Below are 20,269 nucleotides of genomic sequence, written 5' to 3' on the forward strand. Positions count from 1 at the left end.
TGTCAGATTTGGGGATCAGGGTAATAGAGGCCTTGCAAAAAGAGTTTGGGAGACTTCCCTCCTTCTAGATGTTTTGGAATAGTTTGAGAATAGGTGATAATTCTTTTTTGAACGTTTGGTAAAATTCACCTGTAAAGCCGTCTGGTCCAGGGCTTTTGTTTGTTGGGAGCTTGTTGATTACTGATTCAATTTCACTAGTAGTAATCAGTCTATTTAGATTTTCCATTTCTTCTTGAGTTAGCCTTGGAATTTGTAAGCTTTTAGAAAATTATCCAGTTCTTCCAGATTGTCTAATGTGTCTAATTGTCTAATTGTCTATAGTTTCTCGTAGTATTTTCTTAAAAGTTTTTTGTCTTTCTGTGGTGCCTGTTGTCATTTCTCCTCTTTCATTTCTGGTTTTATTAATTTGGGTCCTCTCTCTCTTTTTTTTATAAGTCTGTGTAAAGGTTTGTTGATTTTGTTTATCTTCTCAAAAAAACAGCTCTTGGTTTCATTGAGCTTTTGCATTTTTTTAAACTTTTTTTTTTTAAGTGTGTTTTTCCAGGATCCATCAGCTCCAAGTCAAGTAGTTGTTTCAATCTCGTTGTGGATGGCACAGTTCACAGTGGCCCATGTGGGGATCGAACCAGCAACCTTGTTGTTAAGAGCACCATGCTCTAACCAACTGAGCTAACTGGCCACCCCGATTTTGTATTTTTTTTTTGTCTCTATTTCGTTTATTTCTGCTCTGATATTTATTATCTCCTTCCTTGTACTCCCCTTGGGCGTATTTTGCCATTCTTTCTCCAGTTCCCTTAGGTGTAAGGATAAATTTTTGACTTGAGATTTTTCTTGTTTCTTTAGGTAGGCCTTCATTGCTATGAATTTCCCTCTAATGACTGCTTTCACTGCATCCCACACATTTTGGGTCATTGTGCTTTCATTTTCATTTGTCAAAGCTTGATCTCATTGTTGATCCATTCATTATTTAGTAACATGTTATTCAGCCTCCATGTATTTGAGTGTTTTCCAGTTTTTTTTCTTGTAATTGATTTCTAATTTTATAGCACTGTGCTCAGAGAAGATGCTTGATATGATTTCACTTTTCTTAAATTCATTGAGACTAAGAAAATGTTTTTTTGAATGTTCAATAAAATTTAAATTTAGCTCAAGTACAGGACACTTTAAAGATTACCCACTTGCTACACAGAACCCAAAAAGTGAAACAAAACCCATTTCAAACCAATTTTACATCATCATAGTGATTTATGACATTTCCATCCTAAAATATTCTGTAGAATAAATCAAAGGAGTGGGAAAACAAAGACATGTGCCCCATAACATTTCACAGAGCAGATTTATGTCATGCAAGAAAACTGGAAGTTACTGGAGAATAAAAAGACATTGCCAAGTACATTGCCAAGTTAACAAGTAATGACATTATGTCTGCACTGAAGCAGCCAGAGATGTGCCACATGCCCCTAAATTCTAGGCAAGGAGAGAAAAATGAAAATAAATTAAAAAAAACTTTTTTCAAAACCAGATCAATTTGGGCAGAAATTTTGAATTTGGAGTTTGGGACCTAGTTACCTGTGAATTCTGTACCTTCAAGGAATACCAGTTCATACAGAGTGAGAGTAGAAATCTCAGAGCTCTGAGGCTACCATTGTCTGTTCCAGAGAGGTAGCCCCAAGAATAAGGGCAAACCAAGAGAAAATGGGATTTCTGGAGTTCCCCCTTCCCTGTAAACCCAGAACTGCTTACCTTCAAGCAAGGCTTGGAAGGGCCTGGGGTGTAGAGGGGCAGCAGGTCACAAAAAGACTCAGATCTTGTGACTTGCTTGGGTACAACTTTTCCTAAGCGAGAATGAATGTTACTAAAGAGCCTGCAGTTTTCTCTCCCGCTGCCTTTTAGGATAATACCTTTTCCTTTTTTTCATTCTCTTTTTAATTTTTAATTTCTCCAAACCAAGCCTGTTAAGTCAAATCTTGACCCAATTCCTGGCAAGCAACAAGGTACTGCTATTTGGTCCAACTTTGGCCTACTGCTCCACCCCCCACCCCTGCCCCCCTGCCTTCCTTGAGGGTGTGGGAGTTCTGGGAGGTGCTTGGGAGGGGAGAGGAATGTTAATTAGTGCTCCCCACAGGTGAGCACAAGGCAAATCTTCCTGTTTACAGGCCCCAAAGACCCCCATCCTGCCCCTTCTCCCCACCATTGTTCTTCCCCCACACTTCAGTGTTCCTTAAAGAGTTATACTCTTCATATTCTCTGTGAGGATGACAGGGAAGAGGGCAACATTGAGGGCAGAAGATGAGATGGGACACCATTCTCTAGGGATCTCCTACCTTAGGTCTTCCCTTGAACTGGTAACAAGCCAGTATTGGAATAAGAACTCCTGTGTCCATGGCAACGTAAAACAAAAGATTCCAGGTGGTCCTGAGATTATAGCAGAGTGAGGAGTACAATGAACTGAGTTTTAGATGGCAGGGACTTAAAAACAAACATTGTGGGGTGAAGGGACATCAAGATCAGAGATCCCAGAATAATAATCTCAGAGAAGACTGTATCACTTTTTACCAGTTTCAGATTACAGGGATTTAAAAACAGAAATTGTGGGGTGGAGGGACATCAAGATCAGAGATCCCAGGATAATAATCTCAGAGCAGATTGTATCACTTGTTATTTTTTCTTTTGCCTTTAATGGAGGAATGCTTCTTACATATTCTGATTCCAAAGAAGGTTACGATGAGCTTTTGGCTTCCCTACATGTTGGAAGGAATGACCAGAAGGCTGAATGTTTTCTGGCTAATGTTAAATTTAGTTGAAATAGGTAAGATTGATACAGGATTCAGGAAAAAAAAGATTTCATTTACTTAAATTATCATTTCATAGGACTGATAGGAAGCAATCAAATATTACAGGCATACCTCACAAATATTGTGGGTTCAGTCCCAGATCACCACAATATCAAATATTGCAATAAAGTGAGTCACATGCATTTTTTGGTTTCCCAGTGCATATAAAAGTGATGTTTATACCCCACAATAGTCTATTAAGTGTGCAATAGCATTATGTCTAAAAAACAATGTACATACTTTAATTACAAATACATTATTGCTAAAAATGCTGGCCATCATCTGAGCCTTCAGAGAATTGTAATATTTTTGCTGGTGGAGGGTCTTGCATTGATGTTGATGGCTGCTCGCTGATCAAGCTGGTGCCTGCTAAAGGTTGAGATGTCTGTGACAATTTCTTAAAATAAGACAACGAAGTTTGCTGCAATGATCAGCTTTTCCTTTCATAAACTATTTCTCTGTAACATGCGATGCTGTTTGATAGCATTTTACCCACAGTAGAACTTCTTCCAAAATTGGAGTCAATCCTCTTAACCTGTAGCTGCTTTATCAAATAAGTTTAAATATTCTAAATCCTGTGTGTCATTTCAACAATCTTCACAGCATCTTTATCAAGAGTACTTTCCTTCTCAAGAAACCATTTCCTTTGCTCATCCGTAAGAAGCAACTCCTCATCTGCTAAAATTTTATCATGAGATTGCAGCAATTCAGTCATGTCTCCTGGCTTCACTTCTAATTCTAGTTCTCTTGTTATTTCCACCATATCTGCAGTTACTACTTCCTCTAAAGTCTTGATACCCTCAAAGCCATCCATGATGGTTGGAATCAAGCTTTCAAAACTTCTGTTAATGTTGATATTTTGACCTCTTCCCATGAATCATGTATGTTCTTAATGGCATCTGGAAGTATGAATCCTTTCCAGGAGGTTTTCCAATTTACTTTGCCCAGATCCATCAGAGAAGTCATTATCTATAGCAGCTTTAGCCTTACGAAATGTATTTCTCAAATAGTAAGACTTAAAAGTCAAAATTACTCCTTGATCCATGGGCTGCAGAATGGATGTTGTGTTAGCAGGCAGGAAGACAACATTCATTTCATCGTACATCTCCATCAGAGCTCTTGGGTGAGCAGGTACATTGTCAATGAGCTGTACTATTTTGAAATGAATCATTTTTTTTCTAAACAGTAGGTCTCAACAGCGAGCTTGTAATAGCCAGTCCATGTTGTAAACAGCTGTGCTGTCATCCAGGCTCTGTTGTTCCATTTACAGAGCACAGGCAGAGTAGGTTTAGCACAATTCTTAAGGGCCCTAGGATTTTTTAAATGGTAAATGGGCATTGCCTTCAACTCTGTCACCAGCTGCATTAGCCCCTAACAAGAGATTCAGCCTTTGAAGCTTTGAAGCCAGGCAGTGACTTCGCCTCTCTAGCTATGACAGTCCTAAATGGCATCTTCTTCCAATTTAAGCCTATTTCATCTACACTAAAAAAATATTTAGTGCATCCACCTGCGTGAATTATCTTAGCTAGATCTTCTGGGTGACTTGCTGCACCTTCTCCATCAGCACTTGCTGCTTCACCTGCACTTTTATGTTATGGGGGTGGCTTCTTTCCTTCAGCCTCATGAACCAACCTTCGCTAGCTTCAAAATTTTCTTCTGCAGTTTGTTCACCTCTCTCAGGCTTCAAAAAATTGAACAAAGTTAGAGTCTTGCTTTGGATTAGTTTTTGGCTTATGGGAATGTTAGGGCTGGTTCGATCTTCTATTCAGATCACTAAAACTTTCTCCGTATCTGCAACAAGCCCTGCTTCACTTTCTTACCATTCATGTGTTCACTGGACTAGCACTTTTCATTTCTTTTGAGAACTTTTCCTTCACAATCATAACTTGGCTAACTGTTTGGCACAGGAGTCCTAGCTTTTGGCCTATCTCAGATTTCGATATGCCTTCCTCACTAAGCTTAATTATTTCCAGATTTTGGTTTAAAGTGAGAACATCTGACTCTTCCTTTCACTTGAAAACTTAGTGGCCATTGTAAAGTTATTAGTTTGCCTAATTTCAATATTTTTGTGTTTCAGAGAATAGAGAGGCCCAAGGCATGGGAGAAAAAGGGAATGGCTGGTGGGTAGAACTGTCAGAACACACATATATATTGATTACGTACACTGTCTTATATGGGTGCAGTTCGAGGAGTCCCCAAAATAGTTACATCAAAGGCCACTGATCACAAATCAATAGTAACATCAAAGGTCACTGATAACAGAACACCATAACAAATATAATAATAATGTGAGAAAAATTGAAATATTGTCAGAATTACCAAAATGTGACACAGAGACATGCAGTAAGCAAATGCTGTTGGAAAAATGGTACCAAAAGACTTGCTTGATGTAGCATTGCCACAAACCTTCAATTTGTAAAAAACTGTCTGTGAAGTGCAGTAAAGCAAGAAACAAAAAAACTGAGGTATGCCTGTAATTGTAAATTAAAAATACACCCATATTCCTTCTGGAGTAAATCTGAAATGTGCAAAAAGATGCCAATCAAATGAAAACCTGGAAAATAAAGTTTTAAAGACAGATAAAATATTAGAGAAATTTCTGTATGGAAATTACAATATAGAAATTACCACAAAAAAGAAGAATAAATAAACATTAGTTTGACAGTCTCTGTTGGTGCATGTTCTGATGCTGAATAAATGGTCAGCTGAAGACATGAAAAAAAGATACTAAAGTCATAATTATTTAGTATTTCTGTAAAGCACTTCGCAAGATACAAAAATAAATAAAACATAGTCACTGTCTTCAGTGTCAGGTTGTTTACTTCAAGGCCAGACCATTTAAAAATACTCCAACACATTCTATTCTCTGTGAGAAGCCCTCCCCTAGAGAGAAACTACTTTACCAGAGCCTCATCTGACCTAGAAAAAGGACCATAAGCCTAGTCCCCATTTAGTCTTCCTGCCTCACAGCTCTTATTTCTTTTCATATCTCTTAATTTGTTGTTGTTGTTGTTGAAAACTGGACTTTTTAAAATAACATAACTGGAAATCAGATTTTTCCTTTTTCACAGGATTTATTTGTGTGTCTTTGTTTGTTTGTTTAGTGACTTTTCTGAACTAATTCTATAAATGTTCTATTCTTGGTACAGTGTGGCCATTGCAGTCTGCTTCGGTAGCATAATTGTTCACTAATAATTGGACAGAGATCCTCTCAGATGCCTAGAACCAGTAAGTCTCTCAGTCATTACAACGGGGCTTTGTGCACCTGTGAGAACATGCCTGCAACCTTCAGTCAGCCAGTTTACAATTCTACCATAACCTACATTGTCTTCTTGTGCAGCGCCTAAGGTTAGCCAGAGGTGAAAGCTTTGAGCCTTTTCAGGTCTTTGCAAAGCATGCAAAGTCCTGGACATGTGTACAGCCCTAGATGGGCAAGATTCTCAAGAATATGTTGCAGCTTTTCAACACTCCCTATGGCCAACTCATTCAACAGCTTTTTCTTTTGTCCTAACTGTTATCTATACCTCGGGCACCCATCAGGTTCAACAATTCCCTCTGACTGACTGTCTTCGCCAAGTGTCCCCAGGACAAAGGCTGGGTGAGCTCCAAATCAGGTAAAAAAAAAGACAGTCTTGTGAGTGGGGTCTTCTAGGGACTGACTAGATTGGTCAAGTGACAACATTTCTCTGGGAATGGGACTTTGAATAAGCTCCAACACTCTCTGTCCTCCCAGTGGCACCCACGAGATTGGTTTTCCTCATGATTGTAGGATGTTGGTTTTCGAGGCAGCCATGGAGCTAGGGAGGGTGTTATAGCAATAAGGCAGGTTAGAACACCACAGAGCTCACTGTTCTCCTCAAAATTCAGCCTGTGTTCTTGAATAAATTCTCCTGAAATTGATGCAAGCCCTTGGTTAATTTCCAGATGTTGATACTGGCCTTTTTTTTTTTTTTTGTCAGTTTTCTTGTTGTTTTTATAATAGGAAGAATTTTTTGGATGTCCCTGCTTTGTCATTTTCACTGACATTACTTCCAAATCTACTTTTAACTACATTGCTGAATTCACAAGAAAGTAAGAGAAGTACTAAATGATCCTGCATGTATGCATGTGTACGCACACTCTAGAGCTAAAAACTAAAGTGGTAAGCCAACACAAAAGCCAGGAATGCCCTGGAAGTGTGCCAAAATAAAAAATCTAGAGTTTTGTTGGTTAACATGATGGCTGCTTAAAGTGGTAGATAGGAGTTGGGGCAAATGATGGGCTAATTTGAATGCTTTAAAAAAAAAGAAAAAGAAAGCTGTGAAATGAGATGTTAAGAAAGGACTTTGAAAAGCTCTGACATATTCCTGGGAATTTAGAGATTTTTGTTTAACCAGTAATAGGACTTGAACCTGAAAAAGTAGGAAGCTGAATCTGAGACCTACACACAAATCCTGGCTATATATTTAGTTGAAATAATAAACTTGGGAAAACCTATATGCTGGAAATATAAACCAAAAAACAAATCAGTTTATCTGTGCTGGCATTGGATTTAAAAACATTAATAATTTTAATAGTCTTCCCTAATGTTTCGTAACCAGCTCTACTGTCATGCTGGGATCTGAATTTATACCACACTCACCATCCAAGAAACCTCAATGCAATAAATTAAATTGAAATGATTTATATGTGGTAGTAACTCCTAGCACCCAGCATAAACCAAGGCAAATCATCTCAATTTGGGTCCGTCAGAATTCCCCAAATTAAAAATCACCCAGATATGAGCTCTTAATAAAATCTAGCAAACATGTGAAGAATCAAACTACCATGAGCAGGAGTCAATGGAAACTATAAACATACGAAAAATACATGGAAAGAACATATAAGAAACTTTATACTCAGGAAGTAGGTTTAAAAGTACGTTTAACGTGGCTTCTTGTCCAAGATGGCGGCTTACTCACCTTCACCCATGAATACACCAAACCTACACCTATAGACAAAGCACTTCCTCCTGAAGAAAAACTCAGAGGTGACTGAACAGAGACATGGTATCATAGGAACTCCATCCCTAATGCACTGACCTGCAGCCAGGAGGGATCACAAAAGGGCACGTGTACAGACTCGTTCACCCTGGAGCAGTGAAGAAAACAGTAGTTTTCTTTAAAGGGCACCTAGGCTATACAGGAAGGTAATGCATTTACTAACCCTAGAACATCTGCCAAAAGGGAGAAAAACTGCAGAACTCTTTCAGGTGTCGGAGGCACAAGAGAGGACCATTTGTTGCCCTCCCCCTCCCCTTTGACTGCACAGGCAGAAGCAGGATGATCTAGCCAGTGGCCAAGGTCATCCCAGTGTGCTCCAGGCCCGAGGCCCACACCTACTCCACAGATTGTCCCCAGGATTGTTCTTGGCCCACTCCCACTCCCACTCCAACTATAACTCTGGGTCCCTGTATAGCTTACCCCAGGTCTCTCAGTTGCCTGTCCCAGCTATGGCTTTCAGCTGGCCTGCCAAGGCGGCCCTGTTGGCGCTTGCCCCAGGAAATCCCAGGGCTCACACTCACTCTACCTACAGCTCCTGCCACAATTTGGCTTGTACCTGGAATGTCCTGCAACCCACACACATTTCAGCAACAGCTCCACGTCCTGTGCAGCTTGCCCCCAGGATTCCCTGTGGCCAGAGCCCACTCCAACTATAGCTTCAACCAGTCTGTCAAGGTGACCCCAGTGAGGCTTGCCCCCAGGTGTCCCCATGACCCACATCCGCGCCAATTCCAGCTCCAACTGGCCTGCAAAGGCATTCTGATGCAGCTGGCCCCCAAATCTCCCTGCATCCCATGCGCATTCCAGCTCCAGCTCCAGCTGGCCTGCCAAAGACACCCGAGACACACACACACACAGTTTACAAAGGGGAAGTTCCTGCACAAGGCCACTCCTTCAAGACTGGGTGAGGTTGCTGTTTCCCCTAATTCAAGAAACAAACTCTGAGAGACAACCAAAATGAGGAGACAAAGAAATGTGCTCCAAATAAAAAAAAACAGGAAAAACCCTAGAAAAAGAATGAAATGAAATAAAGGAGAGCAATCTACCAGATAAAGTGTTCAGAACGATTATAAAGACACTCAACAAACTTGGGATAAGAATAAATGAACTCAATGAGAACTTCATCAAAGAGATAGAAAATGTGAAAAAGAACCACTCAGAAGGGAAGGATACAATAACTGAGCTGAGAAATACACTAGAGGGAACCAACAACAGTTAGAAGACGCAGAAGAATGAGTCAGCCAGCTCACCCTTCCTCGTGAGGAACACAAGGTTGTGGAAATCACCCTATCAGAACAACAGAAAGAAAATGGAAATTTAAAAATGAGAATATGTTAAAGGACCTCTGGGACAACATCAAGCCCCAACATTTGAATCATAGGGTTCCCAGAAGAAGAAGAGAGAGAGAGAATAAGACAGGAAAGGTATTTGAAGAAATAATGGCTAAAAACTTCCCTAACCTGGTGAAGGAAACAGACATCTAAATCCAGGAATGAAAGACAGTCCCAAACAAGATGAACCCAAAGAGGCCCACACCAAGACACATCATAATTAAAATGCCAAGACTTAAAGACATATACCCAGAAGTGGAATTGTTGGATGACGTGGTAGCTCTCTTTTTGCAGAACATCTATCTTGTCTACAGTGGCTGCACCAGTTTACATTCCACCAACAGTGCACAAGGGTTCCCTTTTTTCTGCATCCTTGCTAGCGTTTATTATCTCTTCTTTTTCAACTCTTTGACTTTTTGAAAGACTCTTCAGAAGGCTTGGCATTAATTCCTTTAAATGTTTCGTAGAATTCATCAATGAGCCATTCTTCCCCAAGTTTTTCTTTGTTGGGAGGTTTTTTATTATTGCTTCAAACTCCTTAGTCCTTATTGGTTTGTTTAGATTTTCTGTTTCTTCATGATTCAGTCTTGTTAGATTGTATGTTTCCATGAATTTATTCATTTCTTCTAATTTGTCCAATTTATTGGTGTCTTTGTTCATAGTAGCCTCTTAAAATTTGTATTTCTGTGACGTCATTTATAATGTCCCCTTTTTCATTTATAATTTGGCTTATTTGAGTCCTCTTAGGGTCTTGGTTAGTCTAGATAAAGATTTGTCAATTCTATCTTTACAAAAAACCAACTCTTAGTTTCCTTGATCTTTTCTATTGTCTTTCTAGGCTCCATTTCATTTATTTCTGCTCTGATCTTTATGATTCTTTTCCTTCTACTAACTTTAGGCTTAGATTGTTCTATTTCTTGAGGTGAAAAGTTTGATTATTTCTTGAACTTTTTCTTTTTTCTTAATGTAGGCATTTATCACTTTAAATTTCCCTCTTAGACTGCTTTTGCTGTATTCCATAACTTTTTGTATGTGTATTTTTGTTTTCAAAAAAATTTTTTTTAGTTGACATTGACATTCAATATTATTTTATAGTTTCAGGTGTATAGCACAGTGGTTAGACATTTATATAATTTATGTAGTGATTTCCCTGAATTAGTCCAGTATGCACCTGGCACTACACTTAGTTGTTGCAACACTATTGACTATATTCCCTGTGCTGTATTTTACATCCCCATGACTATTTCGTAAGTACCAATTTCTACTTTTTAATCCCTTCACCTTTTTTCACCTAGCTCCCCAACTCCCCTCCCCTCTGGAACCAGTTTGTTCTCTGTATCTATGAGTCTGTTTCTGTTTTGTTTGTTTATTTGTTTGTTTTGTTCTTTAGATGCCACATACTCGTATAAGTGAGATCATATGGTATTTGTCATTCTCAGTCTGACTTATTTCATTTAGCATAATACCTTATAGGTCCATCCATGTTGTTGCAAATAGTAAGGTTTCATTCTTTTTTATGGCTGAGTAGTATTCCAGTGTATATATGTACCACAGTTTCTTTATTCAGTCATTTATTGATGGGCACACGGGTTGCTTCAAAACTTGGCTATTGTAAATAGTGCTGCAATGAACATAGGGGTGCATATATCTTTTCAAAGTAGTGTTTTGGATTTCTTTGGATAAATACCCAGAAGTTAGTTGTATTTTTAACTTTTTGAGGAAACTCCATACTGTTTGCAATAGTGGCTGCACCAATTTGCAATCCCGTAACAGTGCACGAGGGTTCCCTTTTCTCCACATCCTGGCTATCACTTGTTGTTTGCAGATTTATTGATGATGGCCTTCCTGACAGGTGTGAGGAGGTATCTCACTGTGGTTTTGATTTACATTTCCCTGATTATTAGCGATGTTGAGCATCTTTTCATATATCTATTGGCCATGTGTATATGGCCATTCTGGACAAATGTCCAGAGAAATGTCCATTCAGGTTCTCTGCCCATTTTTTAATCAGATTGTTTGTTTTTTGATATTGAGTTGTGTGAGTTTTTTATAAGCTTTGGATATGAACCCCTTATTACATGAGTCATTGGTGAATATTTGTAATTTTATTTGTCTCAAGATAGTTTCTGATTTTCCTTTGCTTTCTTCTTTGACCGATTTGTCTCAGGAGTGTGTTGTATAATTTCCATGTATTTGTGAATTTTTTATTTTCCTCCCTTGATATATGGTGCTGGCGACAGGGCCAAGGCAAACAGGGCTGTGTCAGAGTACTCGGGTGTGCAACTTGTTCCAGGTGTGCAGCTGGGTCTCTGGTTGGTAAGTCAGCCAAGTGGCTGTGAACCTGCCTTCTCAAAACTGCTCTCCTTGGTCTTGTACTCAACAGGGTTCCACAATCTGCTACTAGATCCCGAAGTTCCATAATGACACTTTTGTCTGTGGATAGATACCAAATTATTGTTGTTCAGAGGGGATACGATAGGGAGATATCTTACTTGGTCCTCTTGCTAATGCCACTTCTCCCTTCAATATCTGTTTTTGCCAGGAGCCACTTCACTTGGCCCTGTAGCGACCCCGACTGAGGCAACATGGATGTGGGTGAGAATAAGGGTCTATCTGGCTTCTTTAGGCATTTTGATTTTGTTGGTCTGTTAGGGGTCCAAGGTAAGTCTCCGAATCACTGTGGTCTTGGTGTAAGGTACAAGATGCAGCTGTGGTCCCTGAGCTGCAGTGTGCCCGGAGGAGACCTGCACGACCCACCAAACACATGAGCTCACTGCTAGCAGATGCACTGCATGCAAGGTCACAAGCCCTGCCCATGGTCAGCAAGCGAGGCTGGAGGGCGGGCACCCAGGTAACCTCCCCTTCGACAACATACCCACTAACATTTCCTTCCTGGTTGCTGCACAAATTATCCAAAGCTGGTCCCTGTACATTGGCCTTATAGTGTACACTGCTTCATAGCAGACGGGCACCATTAGCTCAAAAATCCCAATGGCTCCAAACTAAATTTTTACATATCCAGTTACTTTAAAGATAGCCCAAATAAGCACATTTTTAACCATTTAGAACCTGTCTGCTCTGACCACCCCATGAAACTGCACCTAACATCAGCTAGCCATACTGTGTTTCCCCGAAAATATAACCTAGCTGGACAATCAGCTCTAATGCGTCTTTTGGAGCAAAAATATAAGACCTGGTCTTATTTTACTATACAGTATTCTATAAGACCCGGTATTATATTATATTATATTTTATATATTATATTGCATTATTACTATATAGTATTATATAAGACCGGGTCTTATAGAATACTGTATAGTACAATAAGACCGGGTATTATATTATATTATATTATATTATATTATATTATATTATATTATATTATATTATACCGTGTCTTATAGAATACTGTATAGTAAAATAAGACCAGGTCTTATATTTTTGCTCCAAAAGACGCATTAGAGCTGATTGTCCGGTTAGGTCATATTTTGGGGGAAACACGATAGATGAGACAAACCCTGGGGCTATAAAAGACACCAACCCACCGCTGGCTTTCAGAATTCTCTGATCCAGAGACTCCCCATCTTGCTGGTGAATGAAATTAGCTAGATACGTACACTCCCTCTCTGATTTCCTTCTTCCCCAGGAATTCCCTTACCCTCATCCCTTTCTGAGTGTTGGCCCCAGTGCCTTTGTTTCTGGAAGGTTTCATGATGTGAAGGACCTCCTGTCTTATGCAAAGCTGTCAAAGTGCTGCTCAAATAAAGCACATATGTGCATCTATTACCTGATGTTTATCTTTCTCCTTGGTCTGCCCCTAAATCCCCAAACTTACTACAATACTCAAAGAGGAGCACAACACATACTTCTTCCTGGACCCCAGCAGTGTGACCTCCAGTGCCCTGATCAGTCTCAAGTAGGTGGAGCTTTGCTCAGGTTGTACCTGAGGTTGCGGTGGGGGTAAGGGAAGGACTGCACGTGAAAGGTAATGATCAGGGTCGATGAGGACAATTTTCTTTCCCCTCTGTTCTTTTTCTTCCTTTCCCACTTATTCTCCTCTGAGCCTTTTCTTAATTCTCTGCCTCTCTTTTCCCCCAGGTGCTGTGTGACTGCATAGTAAACATTTCTACTATTGATAGACAAGTGTCTCCTTTGGGTTCACTAATCCAAAGCACTCATTCAATGGCGAAACATAATTGTTAAGCTCAAATTTACTTCCCAGACAGATGAACACCACAGATAGAAGAGATGTTTAAGCAGATCCTAAGCTGTTTCCAGGCCTTGTCCTGGCTGGTACAGGGTCCACCCAATGCCCCCAACCATCCCATCTCACACATTCAACAAGTGACCCATTTAACCAACATCCACTGGACAATAGAAATTTTTCTAAAAAGCAAAATGGTACGGTTTTCAGGAAATATTCCTGTCCCTGCCCCATTAGGAGCTGGCCAGTTTTAAGGACGGGGTGGAGGAGAGCTGATCCAGGTCAAAGGTCAAATTTCATGTCCCTGGCTCCTACTCTAGAGGCTCGAGAGTGATCTGGGCGGTACTTGAAGATGTGTAGAGAACATTTGTTCAAGCCTGACACAGCAAGTCTTCCTTCCCCTCCCAGGTTTTCTAAGACCTTCCCTCTGCTCTCCCTTCTCTTCTCTTCTTGTGGGTGGTGAGTAGCATAGGGAAAGCAGAGAAAAAGGATACAGTATTTTGCCCTTATCTACAGGAGCTACTTTCCAAGATCTGCAGTGGATTCCTGAAACTGCAGGTAACACTGAACCCTCTACTGTATATAATATTTTTTCCTATACATACCTATGACAAAGTTTAGGCTTCCTTTTCGTACATCCAAATTGCCAGTATCATTACTCTTGCTGAAATTAATAACCACATATGTATTTTAGTAATCTCTAATTCATTTGTAAGATATATTTCTAAAAATAAAATTACATTTATCTTTAATACTGATAGATATTGCTTATCAAAATAAACTGTTTTCCATAAAGATTTCACCAACTTTTGGAGTTTCCCTCTAGCAACGTAAAAGAATGCCTGCTTGTCAATGCTCTTGCCAACTCGGTGTATTATAAAACATTTTTATGTTTTTCAGTACTACAGGAATAATATCTTTGTAGCATTACTTTTATTTCACTCATCATTAGTAAGATTGAGCATCTTTTCATGCATTTAAGTCATTTTTATTCTTTTTGAATGATCTGTTTGTGTATATTTTTTGTCTATATTTCTGTGGCTTATTGATCTTTTTCTTATTGATCTGAGGGAGCTTTTACATATCAGTGATATTAGCCATCTATATGGATTATGAATTGGAAATATCTTTCCCCATTTTTTTTTTCTTTCTTTCCCCCTTCTTCCGCCTCCCCTGTTCCCCCCTCCGGTTCAAGCCGTTGTTTCTCAGTCTAGTTGCGCAGGACACAGCTCCCTGGCCCAGCTGGTATTACGAGCCTTGCACTTCCCCCGCCTGAGGCAGTCGGTCGTCGGGCAGCCCCTCACAGCAGCTCACTGCGCTCTCGCCAGCTGCTGGCTGCTCACGCTGGCTGCCGGCCACTCATGGCAGCATATGGTAGCCCACGGCAGCACACAGCAGCCCACAGCAGCCTACGTCTTTACACCGTATAAATTCTCACATGTATTGGGGTCCATTTATAGACATTCTGTTCTGTTTCATTGGTTGGTCTCCCTAATCATGTGTTAGTATCACAATAGGTAATTTTTATGGCGGGGGTGGGTGGGTGAGGAATGCTGATGTTAACTTCTGCGGGGTGTAAATTTTGGGTTAAGGTATAACAACATACAGAAAAGTGCACAGATCACAAGTGTAAAGCTCAATGAACATTCACAGTGTGCACACACAATACAGTATGTACTTAGCACTCAAAACCAATATTCAAATCAAGAAGCAGAACATTGCCAGTAACTAGAAGCCCCTTTCTAGTCACTTCCTTCCTAAAGGTGACCACTATCCTGGCTTAATCCTGACCTCTATAGAATAATTAGTTGTGCCAGTTTTGAAATTATGTGAGTTGAATTTTTCAGTATCTACTCTAGTGTCTGGCTCTTTCCACTCAACATTATGTTTGTGAGATGCAATCACATTGATGTGTACAGCTGTAGTTCACTCATTCAGTCTCGTTGTAGAGCATTCCATTGTATAAACATAGCACCTTTTATTTATTCATTCTACTATTAATGGAAATTTGGGAATTTTCAATTTTTTGCTATTATGAATAATCCTTCCATGAACATTTTTAACATATTATATGGTCAAAATATGCTCCTATTGTATTGGATACGTAGGTAGGAGTGGAATTACTGGATCACAGGCTATGCATATGCTCAACGTAACTGGCCAAACAGTTTTCCAAAATGATTATACCAGAGTTTTAGAGTTTCCATTACTTCGCATTCCGGTCTATACCTGGTATTTAAAGCAGAAGCGGTTGGTACCACACCCATTTCCCCTAAACCTTTCCATTTTAGTGCACACCAGCATGTGAAACTCTTTCCCGGAGAGTTCCCAGGCCACCAGAACCCTTTAGGTCCCCACTCAAAATAAGTGAGAAGGGTAGGGGATTAACAAGTCCTGAGCCGAGATCTCAATCAATGACTGATAAGAGGTCTGCTCCCTTGACCTTTGCGTATATAACCCTGAAGCATGCATTCTACACTTGCTCTTGAAGTTCCCCAGTGGCATTAAGCTCCAGTTGCAACAGTGACAACTTGCTTGGTAATGTATCCTTTATCTGTTGTCTTGCTTTGTCTTCTCTGAATCACTTTTCCACTGCCTTACTGGTGTCTTAAATCCTTGTCTCAGGGACCACTTCTGTGGGAATCCAAATTAAGACAGTCTATTCTTTTTTCATTTCTGCCACTGTGGGTGGCAGGTGTGGAGCACAGGGAGTAACTAGGGAGAAAATATGTCTAAAAAGGCTCCTAAGGTGATAATGAAAAAAGGGTTGAGAAAAACTGGTTTAGATATATGAGTCATCTCAAATTTATTTTTGTCTATAGTGTAAGGTAGGCTTCCAATTTTTTTTTCTTTTGTACATGTTTATCCAGTTTCTACAGCACCATTTTTTGAAAAGACATTTTTCCCCCATTGAATTACCTTAACACCATTGGCAAAAATAATTGACTATCCTGTTTCTTTGTTGTGTTCAGTTTTATATACCACAAACAAATGAAGAAACAAAAACTCATGGACACAGAAAACAATTTAGTGGTTACCAGAGGGTAAAGGAGGAGGGGGGCAGTAGATGAGGGTAAAGGGGATCAAATATAAGGTGAAGAAAGGAGAACTGACTCTGGGTGGTGAACACACAAGGTGATATATAGATGATGTATTACAGAATTGTGCATTTGAAACCTATGTAACTTTACTAACAATTGTCACCCCAATAAACTTTATATATAGTCAAATTGACCATATTTAATTGACTATATATAGGTGGGTCTCTATGGACTCTATTCTGTTCCATTGGCTTCTTTGTCTATTATTATGCCAGTACCACACTGTCTTGATTACTCTAGCTCTACAGTAAGTCTTAAATCAAATAGTATAATGCTCTAGTACTTTTCTTATTTTTTGAGATTGGTTTGGTTATTCATAGTATTTTCTATTTCCATATTAATTTTAGAACCAGCTACCAAAAGTACCTCTGGGATTGGTATTGGGATTGTGTTCAATCTATAGATCAATTTGGAGAGACCAATGAACTTCAGACTTCCACGCCATCAAAATGACATATCTCTCCATTTATATAGACTTGTCTTTTTTTTAATAAATAGGTTTATGTATTAGATGCTATTGCAAATGGTAATTTTTATTTTATTTCTCAATAGTTTCTTGTTGTCTTTTCCTTAATAAATCTACTGCTTACTTGAAAAAAAATAGTTTCTTGCTAGCATATAGAAATACAATTGATTTTCTTTTATAATTTTATGAGTCATACAATTATCCTTCTAGCTGCAAATATTGGACTCATAGCAACAATAATATTGATATTTATTTGTGTTATCTATTAATACAAAATGAATCCAAAGTATTGACAAATAGCAATATTCAAATTAGGTTTGGGGCATTCACTCTTTATATAAAATATTTTTGGGTGCACAACTACTAATTCATGCTAAAATTATAAGCTTAAGAAAATACTATAGACCATTATGTTACTATAATATACAGTAACTGGGATCTTAAACTTTAACTTTCTTAAATCCCCATATGAAAGCATTGTAATTCATTTACCTCTGTTTTTATGCTACCAGTCTTTCTCCACTCTCATTTTCAATGTTCTTTTATCAGCATAATATACCTTATTATATTTATGCATATTTATCTATTTATACCAAACAACATGTTTGGTATAATACTGCTTAAAGTTTTTACACAACAGTTTTAACACATGAATAATTTTTATTGAAGCATATCATGATAATATTCATAATATTTATCATTAAACTTTGCCTTCATGAAAAACCATATGTATCACACTTAGATAACAGCACAAAAGCAGAGCGCACATGGAACTTACGCAGTAACTGTATTCACTTCTTTATTTTTTTCTCTTTTCTTCTCCCTTTTTTGTGTATATTCTTATATACTGGTGCTTGGACTCTGTAGGATCAGTTCTCAAAAGTGGGATTACTGGATCAAAGAATATGTACATCTAAATTATAAAGCATAACAACAAAATAAACACCCTTGTACCCATGACTTCACACTGAATGAAAACATTTCTAATCTTGTGGAAGCTATTGGAGGCTCCTCTCTGATCCATTCTTCCTGATCCATAGCGGCGACCACTCTTCTGAATGTTATGTTTGTAACCCCCTTGCTTTTCTTTATAGTGTACATAGATGATTGTCAGATAGATATTTACCTAAATGATATATTATTCTGTTATATTTATTTTTAAGCTTTATAAAAAAATTGGCATCATCACCACAGAAACAAAATGAAAGATAAAAATCATATGGTTACATCAACAGATGCAGAAAAAGCATTTTACAAAATCCAATATCCATTTATGATAAAAACTTTCAGAAAAGTGAGAATAGAGGGAGTATATCTCAACATAATAAAGGTCATAAGTGATGAACCCACAGCCGATGTCAGACTCAACGGGAAAAAGCTAAAAGCATTCTCCTTAAGATCAGGAACAAGACAAGGATGCCCACTTTCACCGCTTTTATTCAACATAGTGCTGGAAGTTCTAGCCACAGCAATCAGACAAGAAATAAATTATCCAATTGGAAAGAGAGAAGTAAAGCTGTAATTATTTGTAGATGATATGATACTATATATAGAGATAACCCCAAAGATTTCACCAAAACTCAATTAGAACTGATAAATGAATTCAGTAAAGTAGCAGGATACACAATTAATGTTCAGAAATCAGTTGCATTTTTATAAACCAATAATGAACTGTCAGAAAGAGAAATTAAGAAAAAAAATCACATTTACAATTGCTTCAAAAAGCATAAAATACCTAGGAATAAATTTAACCAAGGAGGTGAAAGACCTACAGTCAGAAAATTGTAAGACATTGAAGAAGATACAAATAAATGGAAGCTATAACATGCTTATGGACATGAAAGCATATAACATTGTTAAAATGTTCATACTACCCAAAGCAGCCTATAGATTCAATGCAATCCCTAGCAAAATACCAATGGCATTTTTCACAGAATTATAACAAATCTTAATAAAGTTTATATAGAACCACAAAAGACTCCAAAGAGCTGTAGCAATCTTGAGAAAGAAGAACAAAATTGCAGGTATCACACTACCTGCTATGAAACTATACTACAAGGCTATAGTAATCAAAACAGCATGGTACTGGCATAAAAACAAACATATAGATCAATGGAACAGAACAGAGAGTCCAGAAATAAACCCATGCCTATTTGGTCATTTAATCTATGAAAAAAAAAGAGGCAAGAACACACAGTTGGATAAAGACAGTCTATTCAAAAAATGGTATTGGAAAAACTGGACAGATACATGCAAAATAATGAAACTACACCTCTTCTTAGTCCATATACAAGAATAAACTCAAAATGGATTAAAGACTTAAATGTAAGACCCAAAACCATAAAACTCCTAAAAGGAAATAGAGGCAGTAAATTCTGACATGGCTCTGAGTGATATTTCTTCTGATATATCTCCTTGGCACCGGAAACAAAAAATGAGACTACATCAAATAAAGAGTTTGTGGCACCAAAGGAAAGCACCAACAAAACAAAAAGACATGCTACTTAATGGGAGAAGACATTCATCAATGATACATCTGATAAGGGGTTATTATCCAAAATTCATAAAGAACTCACACAACCCAACACCAAAAAATAAAACCAATCCAATTAAAACATGGGCAGAGGACATGCGCAGTTCTCCAATGAGAACTTACATATGGTCAATAGACATATGCTCAATGTCACTAATCATCAGAGAAGTGCAAATTCCAACCACAATAAGATATCACCTGTTAGGACGGCTATCATCAATAAATCAACAAACAACAACTGTTGGCACAGATGTGGAGAAAAGGGAACCCTAGTGCACTGTTGGTGGGATTGCAAATTGGCGCAGCCACTATGAAAAATGGTTTGTTTGGAAGTTCCTCAAAATTAAAAATAGAACTACCTTATGATCCAGCAATTCTGCTCCTAGGTATTTATCCAAAGAAATCGAAAAGACTAATTCAAAAAGATATATGCACCCCTATGTTCATTGCAGCATTATTTACAATAGCCAAGTTATAGAAGCAACCCAAGTGCCCATCAATAGACAATTGGATAAAGAAGAGGTGGTATATATCTACACTGGAATACTACTCAGCCATGAAAAAGAATGAAATCTTACCATTTATGACAACATGGGTGGACCTAAAGGGCATTGTGCTAAGTGAAATAAGTCAGACTGAGAACAACAAATACTATATAATCTCATTTATACGTGGAATCTAAAGGACAAAAAAACCCCAAATAGACAGAAACACACTCATAGATAAAGTGTGTTTACCTAAACTGATGGTTGCCAGAGGGAAGCGGGGGTTGGGCAGCT

The sequence above is a fragment of the Rhinolophus sinicus genome, linkage group LG04 (genome assembly GCF_036562045.2).
Source record: "Rhinolophus sinicus isolate RSC01 linkage group LG04, ASM3656204v1, whole genome shotgun sequence".
Lineage (NCBI taxonomy): Eukaryota > Metazoa > Chordata > Mammalia > Chiroptera > Rhinolophidae > Rhinolophus > Rhinolophus sinicus.